At 37.7% G+C, this 17,063-nt stretch overlaps 1 protein-coding gene across 8 annotated transcripts in view; it reads left to right on the top strand.

Moving 5' to 3' along the window:
• Nucleotides 1-17,063, top strand: part of CEP44 (centrosomal protein 44) — a 171,690-nt gene that overhangs the window by 103,132 nt on the left and 51,495 nt on the right. The gene's annotated exons all lie outside the window — the stretch shown is intronic.

Here is a 17,063-nt window from a genome sequence, read left to right as displayed (position 1 = left end):
AGGAAGAAAAACTTAGAGGCACATAACAGGCTTGCTGATGTAAGAGGTAGAAAGCAGTTCTATTCTTTCTTAGAGCCATGGCACTTTTTTTGTAATATAATTTAGTGTTTTTATGGAATATTCATTCCTTATTCCCTAAGAGAGTCCTGTGATTCTTTCACTTGACTTTTGGAGCCCTATTCCTTTACTTCACACTCTTTCATTTTTAAGAAATTTTCTCCAAAGAGGAAGAAAACCTTCCTTGGTTCTGAATGGCTTCCTGGAAGATGAGAAGTTGAGTGGACCTCAGGGGTGACTGGGGAAGAAACCTGTCTTGTTCCACAGAGAAGACTCCTGAGGAACTAGCTTTAGAATGAGATGTCTTCTCATTGTTGGTCAGCTCAAGTGGACAATCAAGGTCTCTTGGGAAGTGACCCAAGGCATTTTCACCTGGGAACAAACTTCAAGCAAGAATAGCTAAAGGACCATCTTAACCACAAGAATTTTCAATAAGATACTCCAAGATTGTCTAACCTAGGCCGCTATCATTTCAAACAAACTTCTCTAGATAATTATTGTAAAATATTTTTCCAACTAACTGCATGATGGGACTTTCCCGTTGGTTAACCATAAACCAATAAGAATTTGAGGATTTTTATCAAGTATGATGCTCTGGTTGTAAAAGTATTGGTCTGAAACGAGGCTTTCTGAAGCTATGTAGAAAGTGGGGCCAGCCTACAGTTTGAGAGATATGAAGCTGATGGCACTTTAGGCTCTCCATTTCTCCTGGTTCAGGCTGGTTTGGTGACAGTAGCAGAGTTGCTTTCCTTAACAAAGCTCAATGTAAAGGCCATAGCAGTTTACGCAGAAGAAGTACATAAAATAGAGTGTCTGGACGTGAAGGCACCAAGGTGGGGAATTTGGAGAGATGATAACACAAAAGAAATCTCCTAAGAAATCTCTCATTGAAGAATCAAAATGATTGAGTAAAGCCTGTGAGGGAGACCTAGGAATACCATTCAGACAGAGTAAAACTAGGGCAGTGAAGTAGCTTGGAATCAAGCCATTAGGGAAGAACTGACTTGAGAGTCAAGAGATACCTTATAAATAAGGAGGGAGAAGAGGCAAGTGAAAATGGGGTTGTTAGGACAGGTGAAGGGATTAGTTTTGAAAATGGGCGCAGGGTATTTCTTTCTTTGTGACAAAATTGAAGAAGTGTATAGGAGGAAATAAGGTAAACTTTTCAGATTAGAAAGAGAGGAAGTCAATCAAGCTTATTAATGACTTAAACCTTTACAGTGAAATAGCCTCTGGGTTTGGGTGTAGAAGGCATACTAGGAATTTGAGGAATGTGAAAATTATTTAAAATAGACTCTAGGGGAAATAATGAAGAAAAGATTGCCAACTAATTTAAGCCTGGTTGAATTTAATTAGCATGATTTTAAATGAGTACAATCAACCGTCGTGGGTATGAGAATGATGGAAACCATAGGATTAACGCAAGACAGGGGATTATCATTGCTGGTATAACAAAATGCCAGGGGAACAAAGGATTGATTCTACGTTGATTTTTGGGCATCTCTGAAACGACTTACCATGAAGGCTAGGCTGGGACAATAAAAAATGGGGCAGAGATACAAAAGGACTGTGGAAGGAAAATAAAAATGGAGTTGGTGTTGCCAAAAGAATCTCCAAAATGGAGCCAGGAGGCCATTAATAATGTGTGACTTATGTATGTCTCAGCCTGGATGGATCTGACCTTTTGACCACTTACTGTCCTGATGATGTCATCTAAAACATCTGCCAGAAACTCAGGATACTTATTGGACTCTTATTCTAAAATACCTTGGAACAGCCTATATACTTATCAGACCCCTACCCTAAAATAACTTGTGATTCTTAAGGACAAATATTTCCTGACTCATATCGGAGACAAACACAATTCTCACCAGGCAACTTTTTCGGTACGCGGGCCTCTCACTGTTGTGGCCTCTCCCGTTGCGGAGCACAGGCTCCGGACGCGCAGGCTCAGCGGCCATGGCTCAAGGGCCCAGCTGCTCCGCGGCATGTGGGATCTTCCCGGACCGGGGCACGAACCCGTGTCCCCTGCATCAGCAGGTGGACTCTCAACCACTACGCCACCAGGGAAGCCCCCTCTCACCAGGCAACTTTTAACAACCTTGTGGCATTTTGTCTTTATAAGCCCCTGATTATTTCTTTTCCCTGGAACACTCTTTCAGGGTTACCAGAATCTGTGCCTTCTGAATTGCAATTATTTACACCCCAAATAAACCCTTCTTATCTGCAGCCTCCTACGTTATTTTTTTGGTCAACAGGACATAGGAAGAGCTTAGAGGGAGTTCTCTGAGATATAGTACCTTCTTTCTATGGGGTAAAATGTTCTGGTTTATCTTGTTATGCTGTCATTTAATGTATGCACAAACCATATAATCTTATTTCTTTAGCTAAAAATTAATATTCTTTACTTTAAAATATTCTGTTGCCTTACAGAAATATTCGATCTTGCTCAAAAGCTTCAAGAAAGGTAGCCAATTACAGTAAATAGCATCCCTCTCTCCAATATTCTTTATTGTAAATGTAAATTGTAAAGGTCCTTTCTTTAAAGGCTAAGCCCAATTTTTCCTTTAATGTCCTCAATGGAGAGACCTACCAGTTGTTCAATCACTATTCAGGCTTCTCTTCACCAAGATTATGTGGCTATAGTCATATCACGTTTTTAATATTCTCCTAACAATCTATTAGATTGAACCATATGAGACTGTCATTTTTGTAGGTCATAACTTGTTATGTATTCAAAGTTTCAATGGTTCAACCTACTATTTCAAATTTCTTTTCTCTAACTTTGAAAATATTAGAATTAGACGTAGAGTCTGGTTGTTAGTGAGTAAATAATTACAGTTTGCTTATGCCACAAACTATTTTAAATATTAAACTTCCAATAATAGTACAATAATAGCACCACTGACTTTCAAAGGAAGTAGCACCAGTAGTTTCTTAAGACAATAAAAACATGGTTCATCTTCAGAGCCTTTCAGTCACACTTACTCAAAGCCTAATCCCTGTCTTTCGTTTCTGTTGTTTTTTGTGTGTTTTTTTCTCCTTGGTTCTCTTATGCAACTCCTATTCCATTTTATTTCTTCCCCATCAACTTCAATTTTATACTTAAAGCACCAAATTAGCTCACAAGCTTAATGAAAATGTGTCAGTATTTCATTATTCAAATAGATAAAAAATTGTATAGCCTCAGAGGCAGACCCTAATCTCTTGTTTGCTTCCTCTAATATTGACATGATGAGGGCTATCTGTTTCCCAGGGTTGTGAATTGACAAGATGCTTAAATGAACAGTTTGGCTCCCTGGGCAATAATGGAACAAAAGGACCGCAGCTAGCACAGTTCTGTAAATCAACATCCAGTGTGGCATGGCTGTGTTCTCTGTTCAGAGTATCACAAGGCTGAAATCAAGGTGTAGACTGAGTTGAGTGGCATCTGGATTTTTCTGGGGAAAAAAATCCACCTCCTAACTTCATTCTTATTGTTGGCAGAGTTCAGTTCCCGTGATTGTAGGACTGAGGTCCCTGATTACTTGCTGGCTGCCAGTCAAGGATTGTCCTGTGCATCTACAGCTGCTTGCAATCCTTGACACACCACCCGCCTATCTTTAAGCCAGAAAGGGAGCATTGGAATCTTTCTCCTGCTTGTAATCTCTGACTTCTGTCCACAACCTTCTTTTTGTAAATACAAAGTATAATGGGGATTGTGAACCTGCTGAAAGCCCTATAATACATTCCAAAGTCCTGAGTAAGTCATTTGAAATTACATACGGCTTTGATTGCCCTATTACTGTGTAAATTTGTACTTTAAGTGCAGCTATTCCAATGTAATGATACTGAAGGATATAAGAAAGAATCATCTAAACTGGTATTTTCTAAAACAAATAGTATACAATCTGTAGTTTGTGCATAACCCTTTGGATGACTAAATTCAAATCCTTTGAAAAATAATGACCATCTTTTCCTTTTTGTTATATAATGTGTTTTTCTAATGTCTGTCACAGTAAGTTCTAGATGCATCATAGAAGAAATATCCATCTTTTTTTTTTTTTTTTTCTTTTTTTGCGGTACGTGGGTCTCTCACTGTTATGGCCTCTCTTGTTGCGGAGCACAGGCTCTGGATGCGCAGGCTCAGTGGCCGTGGCTCACAGGCCCAGCCGCTCTGCGGCATGTGGGATCTTCCCGGACCGGGGCCCGAACCCGGGTCCCTTCAATCGGCAGGCGGACTCTCAACCACTGCGCCACCAGGGAAACCCATCCATCTTTTTTATACACACTGTTACATCTACTTTGACTTTGTATTTATGACTCATACTTTCAGTCATTATTTATGCCATCTATGTCAGAGAGCACTTGCATTTCTTTTTGATTATTTTCTATCTAGTGTTGGCTTATGAATATGCAATTATATTTCCCCATTTCTGTTGTTTTCCTTAACCTGTTTTTTCAGAACAAATTTTTTTCATTGAGTAAAAATGCCAGGTTGAGTCAAGCTGGATCTTACTGATAACCTTGTGAGTGCTTATCTAACATATACTATCACTTTCTACAGCAAAGATGTTAGTTGAAAGCATCAATTATAAAATTAGTAGGGTCTAACAATTTAACAATATTTTATATTATTTGCTTTTGCATGGATTGATAAAACAAGAAATGATGTTAACTTTTTGCTTTCATTTTAGAAAAGGGATGAATTTCTAATTTTTAACTTAGAATGTACCATCATTAGATACCTTTAAGAAATTAATTTGTATAGCTGGTATTTGTCACTTAGATTTGCCATGTGTATAATCCAATCATCTAGATATTGTGCGAACATCTCTGAAACTTGGCGATAGAGCATGATTTTCCATATCCGGTATATCAGCCAAGTCCCTGAATTCGCATTGTTTAGAAATATCTGTCCTCCTGAGACAACTCTGAGTAAAATGAAACGCTTTCTGGTGAACAATTTTCCAGGCTTCAGGAATCTGTGCACTCTGTTCAGTTCATCCCAAACAGTAATTCAAAGGACTTGGCGTTAGGGAAATGATTGTAAAACATCAAAATCATACATTAAAAAAAATTTTTTAAGCGGCTACAAAAATGGCAGTATCTGTGCAAGGGAACATTGGTTTATTCTACCTGCCAAATATATGTTTACCTCTTGGAAAAGAGAAAAATGCATAGGTTAAATAAATTTAAAAATATTTTTATCTTGTAATGTCATTGACCCAGCATTGGGGAGGGTTTTTCCTTCCAGGTGAAAGATGTTCTTGAGTCGTCGCTCCCTGTTTCATTGCTAGGCAACAGATCTCCCACTGGCTTTTCCTGGATTTTTATTCTTCTGTGTCACTACCTGGATGTTTGTCCCAGTCTCAGTCTCAGAGATGGGGGATGTATGTGAGGAGCTAGGTAAAAGTTCCAGAAGCAATCTTGTTTTGCAAAATGTATGCAATTATCAAGTGCGTTAGGCTACATATCTCTGAAATGTGTGGCAAGTTACAATTTCTCAAGAATCAAATTGATTTTATTCCACTGATTTTCTTAGGAAACAGTCATATCTTGATTGCTCAAGTTTTACATCATCATTCCCTGGAAAATTGTGCTTTCATTTTGTGGTTGAGAAACAAGAAATATGCCACTTCACTAATTAAGTCAGATAATAACTGGAGAAGTGGAGATGACTGTATGCCCAGCAAGGAATGGGGTAACCAGAAGTTGAGCAGACGGAGAGCTAAAATGACTCTCCAGCTTTTCTGAGTTAGTTTTCTATGGTCTTTTTATTACTTTGTCTGAAATGCAAATTCCCAGAATGCCAGACACACCCGTATTCCAACACAAGCACAAAAACAAAATTGAAAGCCAACCACAGTTGAGTTTATTGCCTGTCACTTTGATTGGTCTTGTTCCCTCGCCCCTGCTTCTCACCCCAACTAACTTGGGTAATCAAAAGCTGTCTCTGTTTAATGGGGAAAACACATATATTAAGAGGGTTAATATATGGGGCTTTCCTGTGTAGATAGATACTCAACTGATCAGAGCCCCCTCTTCTTGCTGACTCTGAACACTGCCAGGTATTGTTGATATGGTGTTTTTGGGGGGGCACAGCTGACCTTTACTGGGGAAGGTAATAGAGACGAACCCTTATATCCAACCCTTGTCGCTGTTGGGCTTGTTTTCTCTTCTCACACAAGATTAAGGGGTAGGCTTACTTGAGATTCTACGTTCTGGCAAGCCTTGTTGCTGAACTGGCAGGAGCATTAAAATATCTTTATTAGAAGCCGTGAATCAAGTTCCATGGCAGAATTCATAACCTTCCAAATCTGGCTGCCTTCTTTTGTCAAACTTCATAGAAAAGTGTGGCTTAAAATAAAGTTTATTTTCAGGTGCAGACATCCAGTGATAATGGTAAATCTTGTTCTATAGCAAATGTGGGAAGTTATCATTTAAATGAAAACACATCACCCTGTGATTTAAAAATCTGTCTATGGAAGTTCTGAATATAAGCCAGAGAATTTTGCCTAGGAAAAGAGTTGGGTTGTAAAGGAACTCTGATGGATTTTGAAAAGCACCAATATTTTCTTTGAGCCTGATGAAAATCCATTGGCTTTGGTTCTTTAAAGATGCATGTTGGAATAGTTACAATGGGAAATTCTGTTAGTTCTTTCTTAGAGCAAAGGTTTGAAATTGCTTTCTCAAAATTGCCTCCAAGTTCTAGAAATCTAGCCTGAGGGAGCCTAAAATCTCAGAGATCTACAAGACTTAACCTGCCACTCAGGCGTGGGTCCAGCTATCAAGGGAAGCTATAGACAATGAGGGGATTTTTAAAATATTGGCAAGAGAGTTTAGCGTGTGACTAGGCTCTCCTCTGTCACAAGTAAAAGGTGACATAAAACAGACAAATCTGCAGAATGGGTCACAGAGAATCCCAAATGCTTCTTTGATCTTAGAAATGGCGGTGGGAGTAGTGGGGAGAAGAAACTAGTCTCTTGACCAAGGGGAAAGGTGGGAAAAGATAGCCTGTCAGTCCACAGAGATCAAGAGAAGCATCTTCAAGTTTGCTTTTGGTATGCACTATTATTCTGTATGAGTGACAGGAGTTAGATTAGAATAATCATCCTGGGTCAACTCTGAGAATCATAGAATTGTCCAGATAAATAGGGTTGAATGGCATTTTTAAAAGACTGTTAGGTACCAGATCATTGTCTTTGTATGCTACAGTTGTGGACATGAATGCTTTACAGACCCATTGCTTCGTACAAAGTAAAACTACTCTGTTTATGAAAGTACTGTTGGTGAGTGGGAGGCATTAGCTTTATGTTAAAAAAATGGTGCATTTTTAAGATTGGATGTGATTCTCTCATAGAGAATAATTCTATGTTAGCATAGAGAAGGAAGGGGATTGGCTGTTTCAGCTCCTATGACTGATTCTTTGATACCTTGATAACTGAGCCGTGGATTTAGTGGGCTAAACGATTCATGTATATTATGTCCCTTTAAGTCTCAGAGGACCCAAGAACGCACTTTCTTTCAGTTGTGTAATAGCAGCTGTCTGAAAACACTGAAATAGGTTGATTCCTGTTACCTCCAGTGTCTGTCTGTTGCTTTTAATTGTTCAGAGCACCACGCCAGGGTGTGACCCTGTTACTTTGAGACACGTAGATTAGGAAATGGAACACCTTAGCTACGTATGAGTGTATTTAGCACGCCACCTGGCACGTCTCACAGCCACTGTGTGCTGTAAACACACCTTATTTATTAAGTCTCATAGTACAAACTTGACCGAATGGCCGAGGAAACAACACGCCATTGTTTCTCCCTCAGTTGGCATCCATTAAGAACATTTGACTTGGAAGCTTGTCCTTCCCTTTCTATATATCTAAACCCTCTGTCAAAAATTAAATGGAGTTTGAGCAAACTCTCGAAGATCTGGGAGGTGTTTGATGAAACTGTGTTTTTTTGGTTTTCTTTAGGTAAATTGCTATGCCATTCCTCTCTGGTACAGACTGTCTGTCACAGAAATTCCCAGAAATTAAACTTCTTTCCATGAGGTGGGGAGATGAGGAAAGAACACCTCTGTTTTCGTTTCCTCCATAGAATAATGCATATTTGCTTTATAACATGCGAGGCTGACAGGTTTGGACTCTGCTTCCAGATGTCCAGATGGTTTAATAAAAAAAGAATAATAATACATGACATATTTTCTTTTTCTGATCCAGCAAGAAACAGCTTTGTGTCAAGTCAACTTGTAAGTTATAAGTTGAAGGAAACTGTTACGTAAATAAAGAAGACTGATAGGAGAAAACAGGGCAGGTGAAGGCACTCTGCCCAGAAAAAAAAAAGGCATATAATAAAAATGACCTTTTTTTAAACAAAGACTGAAATGTTTATATGATTTAGCACAGTCTGAATTATATGTAGCTCTAGCCTCTGAGGTCATCTCAAATCCAGTATAATTGCAAACAGCTAGTGTCCTAGAGTCTTTGCTATACACTTCAATAAAACTATGTTTAAAGTTAAAACTAAAAAAAAAAAAAAAGAGGAAAGAAACAGTATGAATAAGCAAGTTAAGACTATGACGGCTTACCTAAGGCAGACATTCATCAATCCAGATACATACTATGTGGAATAAATTTATAAACATAAAACTTCTAACTCCTGAAAATTAACTTTCCTTTTCAATATAAAGTTTAGTATTTTTAAAGCCTCTTGACTTTATCTTTTAGCAAAAGCATGTATATGAATTTCATACTTGCTCTTCTGTTTTACAATATCCACTTTAAACAAGGAAGACTGAAAAAGCCCTTAAAGATTTTGCAATTCCATCTTGGCTATATCAACAATTTAAAAATAACAAACTAGTGTTTCCAGAGAAAAAATGGAATGGAAAATGTTAGGTATATGTATTTAAAATGGAGAACTGAAAAGTTCAGTATCATACACTATACATAGTATGCAAAGCCACGTTTAACACTGAAATGTTGCAAGGAAATCCATTTAACCTTTAAAACAATGCTTCTTTTCCTTTATAATCATCTTCTGCCTACAGTAATTTAAACATACTCATTTTATTACTGCTGAACATTCTTAATTCTTGACGATTTAATACATGGAGATTTCTTTCACATTTTTATTGAATATATATTACACACATATATACATATATAATACATATATACATGTAATATATGAATATATATTCACATAATCTTCAAACACCCATATTTTGAAAATATTCTGAATATTCTGAGAATTCAATAGAAAAATTAATGAATGAGTTTTACAACAGTTTATATATATATTTAGATTCAGGAACAGCCAGGCTATTCACAAATAATTTCAGCTTTGAGTAAATGTGCTAGGATGACTGCAGTCATTCTGCCGAAATTTCCTAATCATTTTTTTGGAGGGGCAGGGTAGGGTAGGAGTAAAGGTCTATGCAGGCTGCACTGGGGCCCTGACAGTCCCTGACCTGGCCAGCTGGTGTTTCTGAGCTCAGTATTGGACCTGTCGGGATAAATCCTAATCAAGATAAAAATAAATGATACAAATTAAAAAATAAGAATAAAATAAAATTACTTGAGCACTCATGAAACTTACACATGCATATAGGTAATATACTACGTATACTATGTTTTATATATATATATGATATATGGCATATATATAATTTCTCTTTAAAATTCACAGGAATCCTGTGAGATAGTTATTATTAATTTGATTAACCCAGTATATTAAAAAAAATTAAGGTAGAAAGAGATTAGTTACTTATAGTAAATGGAAACTCTCCCATTCATTACTACCAAGACCTGGCTTCCTGGCCTGGATTGTGCTAAGGTCCTTTTGCTTATCTGTGTAGGAAGAAATGTACTAAAACGTATTTGGCAGACTCAAGGCCATATTAGGCAAGTGATGGACTTGAAATTAGACCCCAAGGCAACAGCTCAGACAGTTCTTTCTTTAGATAATAATTATGCAGGGAAAAGCAAGGAGCTGATTTTAAAAATCAAAATTAGCTCTATCATGAAGGAACAGAGCTCATACCCAGAGGGAAGGAAAGTAAGCTTAATTGCTGTGACCTTCTGCTGTTATTCAGAGGCCTTTGGACTCTGTCTCTCAGGTGGCTACCTTATGAATTGGCCAATATATAACCTAGTGGAATGAACCTTAGACATCCATGTGGGAGGCTGAGGTTCGAGACTTAGCTCTACCAGTGAGTCAAGTAGCTTGAAGTATGTCATGGGAACAGTGGGTAATCTATTAACTGGACAAACAAAAACAACATGCTCAAATGCTTTCAAAGAAAGACATTTTAAACACAAGATGTTATCATTATTGTTTTTAGAATAAGAAAATAAAACCCATTGCTATAGTCCTAAAATATTTCCTCTGGAGCTTAATTTTCCCAGTGTTTAATGAATGTTTTGGTCCATTTCCTTGCAAATGTGTGAGAAAGCCAGAGGAGAAGTACAAGAAGGTAGGTACCTGGGTTATCCAAGAACAGCACGTTAGGAAAATACAGGAGCATTTAGATATTCAAAACCTAAAGGTTGCCGTTTATTATTTGTCTGTTTTTTAGTATTTAGAAGTTGTCTACCGATGTTTGGGTAGCTAGAAAGGTAAGAACAATAAATTATTTTCTAAAATTTAAATATATTCAGTATTTTTTCCGTATAAAATCTCATGACTTCTGTAGTTGTATTTTGTTTTTGTTTTCTTCCTCTTGGAAATATGACAGTATACTGAAGGTTAGAAGTCGTACTGAGGAATTACTTCTCAAAGATTTTAGCAAATGTCATATTTTAAGGCTATCATTTACACAGTCAAAGCTTCTATCTTTTTTTAAAATTTTTTTTAACATCTTTATTGGGGTATAATTGCTTTACAATGGTGTGTTAGTTTCTCTGCTTTATAACAAAGTGAATCAGTTATACATATACATATGTTCCCATATCTCTTCCCTCTTGCATCTCCCTCCCTCCCACCCTCCCTATCCCACCCCTCCAGGCGGTCACATAGCACCGAGTCGATATCCCTGTGCCATGCGGCTGCTTCCCACTAAAGCTTCTATCTTCGAGGTAGACATTTTCAGAGGGAAATAAAAAATAAGTTCCTGAGTTTGCCTTATACCATTATTTCAAGTTCTTTCTGATAAGTACTTCATGTCTTTTCTAGAAGTTGGATTCAGATTCTTTGGCTATAAGAATAAAGTATAATTATCAACTGATCACAGGGGCCATCGCGAGAATGGTGTACTAACGAACTTTCTAGATATTAATTTTTCAGCATCATTCTTAGGAATTTTTTTTAGAGATTTATAAACCAATTTAAATAGATCTTTCTGCTGAGTCTAGGATTCTCTGCCACCCTCTATCTGATTTAGTAACTTCAAGGTTCCCTTCTGGAATGCCTTACTAATTTCTAGGGTGGGAGTGGGTGGGTGGGTGGATTGGGGAGAAATGAGGGAAAATTAAGACTCTGTGGATCCTGTGGCTTGATAAACTTTGATATTCTACCAGGCTTCTACCAGAACTATGGAGGAGAACAGCCTGCTGGCAAACCAGCTGATGTGAAACCTAGAAGCCTAAACAGTATAATTTAAAATATTTCCTGATTAAACAAAATAAAAGGTCAGAATCTCAAAAATAGGACAATATGACATTAATCTACTGGTAAATTGTTACCATGGTTCAAATGAGGCTTGAATGGTACACCTTTCTTCCTGAAAGCAAACCATAAACCAGATATATAGGACAGGAGTTTTCGCTTCCAAAAATTGTACATGGCATTAGTTTTTCTCAATAGTCTAATTTTATACACCAGAGAGTTTTGTTAGTATTATCATTTTTCTATATAAAATATTAACTCAATACCAAGTGGTCAGGTTGTAGTTTTATACCTTAATATAATCTGTCTCTCTCTTTTGGTTAGAAAGAAATTAGAGCATATTTTTTAAGGTCTTTTATCTGTAGGGAAAAAAATGTTTTTCCCAAACTGATGTTATAGACATTCTTCTTTCAAGCTACTCCATAAATATTTGGAAACCTCCCTTAAATCAAATGACCTTTTATTTGATATGTTACCCAAAAAAGGCAGTTAAAGATGTAGTGGACAGATAACAGAATGGAAGGAAAAAGAAGGACACCATTTCTTTTGGAAAAGCAAAGTTTATTAAATGAAAGCTGAACCAGCTTTTAACTATGTCTGGTTGCAATTCTAGTAGTTAATTATTGCTTTTTGTCCAGTGAGACAAGTAGAAGTTTTTCGCGAAGCTGGTGCCTTTCCCGTTTGGATGGAAAGGGCAGCAGAGAAATCATGTAAATATCTTGTAAGGACAGATTGCCAAGAAAATCATTGACTGGCAGGATTAGGTGAAGCGAGGGGGTGGGGAAAGGGAGTAGGAAGGCAAAGCCTAAGGTTTAAAACGTGGCATTGATTCAGTTTGTTTGTAGCAGGTTTTTGGCTTGAACCCTCTTCTAGTTCAAGGACATGTTCTTAGGACTTTGCCAATTGTTGGTGTCAGGGTTCATACTCAAATGTAGACATACATAGTCCAAATATTAAGATATCATTTATCAACGTTCTCTACATACATAGACTGGCTCTGGAGAAAATTACGGAAAGTGAGGTTAGGGTTTTGAATACTCTTTGTCACTTTACTACTCTTTCCTCACCCCTACCTTATGATCTGGTCTCCCCTGAGACCTGCCTTCCCCTGTAGGCTCGCGAGATCCAAAACTCTCTTCCACTCCCATTCCTCCACCTAATAATGTTTGTATTCCATTTCCTGAGGGTTATTTCTCTGCTGGACCTAATCTGATAAGGTAATGCCTGCTGAGTTGTTAAGTAATAAATAATTGCCCCTACTTTGCCCATCTAAGATCATAATTTTGAAAAGGAAGATCTTTCAAAGCTTTATCTTTGAAAGCATGACTAATGTTGGGTATTTTATAGAATAGAGAAGCTGGTTAGTAGAGAGAACATATTAGATTAAGCAACCTCCCAATGGCGCACTCCCCTTACTGGGCATATTTTTCAAACAAGACTTTCAAAGTTGGCATCCAACATTTATTAAAAAGCACTTGAATTGATGACCACGTATATATACTATCAAAGGAGTGCTTGGTCCTGATAAACTTAGTTTCTTTCCATCTGATATTCTTGAATTCATGAAATGCTGCAGTGAGTGAAAATAAACAGTAGTGATTAATTTAACCTTTACTATATTCTAGTATTTGCTCTCTGGATAAGTCCACCTTCCCAGATGATTTATGTATTAGTTGGGATGTTTTTGGTTGTAAGTAACAGACCTCCAACACAAATTAGCATAAATAACAAACCATATTTACTGGCTCCCATGTCTGAAAAGTCCGGGCGTGTTTTGATTAAGGCGGTCTCCCAGTTTTCTGTGATTCCCTTGGCTATGCCCTCCTCTGCATGCTGGCTTCATCCCATTCTCACTCTGGTTCCCATCATATTCTCAGAATGGCTGCCAGTAGCAACCGGGGCAACATGTTAACTTGATTCACATCCAAGGGGACAGAGATGGTCACTTCCTATAACCATTTAATAAAAGTCTTGAGATTTACTCTGATTGGGCCAATCACTGTGGCCAGGAAGAAACCAAATGCTGATTGATCTAGGTTTGGATGAAAGCCTCTATTGAACCAACCTTTGCTTTAAGTGGGGAAAAAATAATATACCTTGGAGCTGGGATGGAGTCAATCCATTCCAAAGCTCATGGCATATGGCATACTGAGTGAGGGACATTTCCAAAGAGAATCTGAGGGCAGTTTGCCAAAGTGGAATAAATTCTAAGTATGTAACCAAATATTATTCACCAAGTTCCTTTATGTGAAGTGCATTCTTTCAACTTTTTGACAAATGCACAGGAAAACAGAGGTATAGAGTTAATCTCTTGTCAAACAGGAAAATTGTATGTGACTCATATCTAGTTCAGCAAAGAAAGCTTCCTTTCTTTTTTTTTTTTAACATCTTTATTGGAGTATAATTGCTTTACAATGTTGTGTTAGTTTCTGCTGTATAACAAAGTGAATCAACTATACATATACATATATCCCCATATCTCCTCCCTCTTGCGTCTCCCTCCCACCCTCCCTATCCCACCCCTCTAGGTGGTCACAAAGCCCCGAGCTGATCTCCCTGTGCTATGCGGCTGCTTCCCACTAGCTATCTGTTTTACATTTGGTAGTGTATATATGTCCATGCGACTCTCTCACTTCATCCCAGCTTACCCTTCCCTGTGTCATCAAGTCCATTCTCTACATCTGCATCTTTATTCCTGTCCTGTCCCTAGGTTCTTCAGAACCTTTTTTTTTTTTTTTTTTTAAGATTCCATATATATGTGTTAGCATATGGTATTTGTTTTTCTCTTTCTGACTTACTTCACTCTGTATGACAGACTCTAGGCCCATCCACCTCACTACAAATAACTCAATTTCGTTTCTTTTGATGGCTGAGTAATATTCCATTGTATATCTGTGCCACATCTTCTTTATCCATTCATCTGTTGATGGACACTTAGGTTGCTTCCATGTCCTGGCTATTGTAAATAGTGCTGCAGTGAACATTGTGGTACATGACTCTTTTTGAATTATGGTATTCTCAGGGTATATGCCCAGTAGTGGGAATTCTGGGTCATATGGTAGTTCTATTTTTAGTTTTTTAAGGAACCTCTCTACTGTTTTCCATAGTGGCTGTATCAATTTACATTCCCACCAGCACTGCAAGAGGGTTCCTTTTTCCCCACATCCTCTCTAGCATTTATTGTTTGTAGATTTTTTGATGATGGCCATTCTGACCAGTGTGAGGTGATACCTCATTGTAGTTTTGATTTGCATTTCTCTAATGATTAGTGATGCTGAGCATCCTTTCATGTGTTTGTTGGCAACCTGTATATCTTCTTTGGATAAATGTCTATTTAGGTCTTCTGCCCATTTTTGGATTGGGTCGTTTGTTTTTTGATATTGAGCTGCATGAGCTGCTTGTGTATTTTGGAGTTGCTTCGTTTGTCAGTTGCTTTGTTTGCAAATATTTTCTCCCACTCTGAGGGTTGTCTTTTTGTCTTGTTTACGGTTTCCTTTGTTGTGCAAAAGCTTTTAAGTTTCATTAGGTCCCATTTGTTTATTTTTGTTTTTATTTCCATTTCTCTAGGAGGTGGGTCAAAAAGGATCTTGCTGTGATTTGTCATAGAGTGTTCTGCCTATGTTTTCCTCTAAGAGTTTTATAGTGTGTGGCCTTACATTTAGGTCTTTAATCCATTTTGAGTTTATTTTTGTGTATGGTGTTAGGGAGTGTTCTAATTTCATTCTTTTACATGTAGCTGTCCAGTTTTCCCAGCACCACTTATTGAGGAGGCTGTCTTTTCTCCATTATATATTCTTGCCTCCTTTATCAAAGACAAGGTGACCATATGTGCATGGGTTTATCTCTCGGATTTCTATCCTGTCCCATTGATCTATATTTCTATTTTTGTCTCAGTACCATACTGTCTTGATTACTGTAGCTTCGTAGTATAGTCTGAAGTCAGGGAGCCTGATTCCTCCAGCTTCATTTTTATTTCTCAAGATTGATGAAAGCTCCATTCTGCTCTAGTAACCAAATCTTTACTCTTTCTTAGAACTGGATATACATACTTAATCATGTGAGAGATTCCAAGGAGCACATGGTTAAATGACACTTCTAGTCCCCAGCCGTGGCGGTAAGTTCTGAGATGCCGCATATGATTAAGAGGAAAAGATGGTAGCCAGCCAAAGTTATGAATTCCACATAACTGGTGTAGGATTTACGTGCCCATCCTGAGACTGAATGCAGGGCATGTATGTGTCTCCTATTTATAAAAAGGTAATTCTGAGGAAAGAACCCATTCAGTGCTTAAAGAGTTACCTAGGAATCGATTTCCTTTATTCTCATTTCTCTTCTTGATTCTATTGCTTCTATGTCTTCTAAAAGTCAGTCATTAGAAATTTTAATTTGATGTCCTTACGATAGCTCTTACTTTATTACAGTGAAGGGAAAAGGAAGAAGAAAACCTGTCTTCAACTTTCAGATCATCATGTTCAAATATTTAAGACAATCCAGGTAGCAGAAAGTAGCAAATAAGTATTTTTCTGCTTGGTATTGACAAGTAGGCCTAGAGCAGCCATGCTCCAGTCCCCAACTTTATGGCTACCAGAGTCTCTACATCTAAAAGTACCTCTTTATCTTCCTCTAGTGCCTAGAATTCTTACCTGTAGGATCATTCCTTGTTTGCTTTTAGACCTTATCCCAGCAAGTTACTTTTCAGAATTCTTAATACAGACTACAGAGTAAAACATGCTGTTCGTATGCAACTTAAATCACGTGCCAAGCTTAGAATGTAATATGGTTGGCCCTTGCCTATCTGGCCCTGGCTGTGTGTCTTTTTTCATTGGACAGGACATACCTGGACCAGATCAACTGGAATCCTTACAACAGTTTTAGAAATAGAAATGAAGTTAATATCTTTCAGGATGCCAGACATGTAGGTATAAAGGTAGAAGCATGGGAGCTATTAGTGGCCATATTTTCTACTCTGTGGACAGGACAAGCCAGGATGCAGTTACTACTGTGGTATTTGAGTCAAACAAAAGCGTGAAGGATATGCAAGCTCCAACAGATATACCTAAATCTAAAAGGAAACAAACAAAAAAATACAAAATCCGATTAAATGGTGAAAAAAATGTAGCTGAAGCCTCAGGTGGTAAAATTCCATTTATCCAAATCAGATGGAAATATATGCTAAAGGAATGTCTGAAGCCTGCTTTCAGAGGCAGGAACGGTATCAGTCTGTATGTCTGCTGTCCCAGACCTTTCATCCTGACCCCAAATCACACAGGTCAGTAGCAACCTTGACACACTGAGATGACAATAGCAGTTCTTCTCTGAGTCACAAAACAATCTCCTTGAAGAGGTTTAAAGTTAAATATAGACATGGTTAAGTACATACTTTGGTATTAATGTAGGAAAAATATGCTTACATTTGGTAATAA

This window comes from Aethalodelphis obliquidens, unplaced genomic scaffold (genome assembly GCF_003676395.1).
Source record: "Aethalodelphis obliquidens isolate GAN/ISIS:26980383/991018 unplaced genomic scaffold, ASM367639v1 scaffold61, whole genome shotgun sequence".
NCBI lineage: Eukaryota > Metazoa > Chordata > Mammalia > Artiodactyla > Delphinidae > Aethalodelphis > Aethalodelphis obliquidens.
The sequence above is the reverse complement of the archived record's forward strand: the minus strand, read 5'-3'. Positions and strand labels throughout refer to the sequence as shown.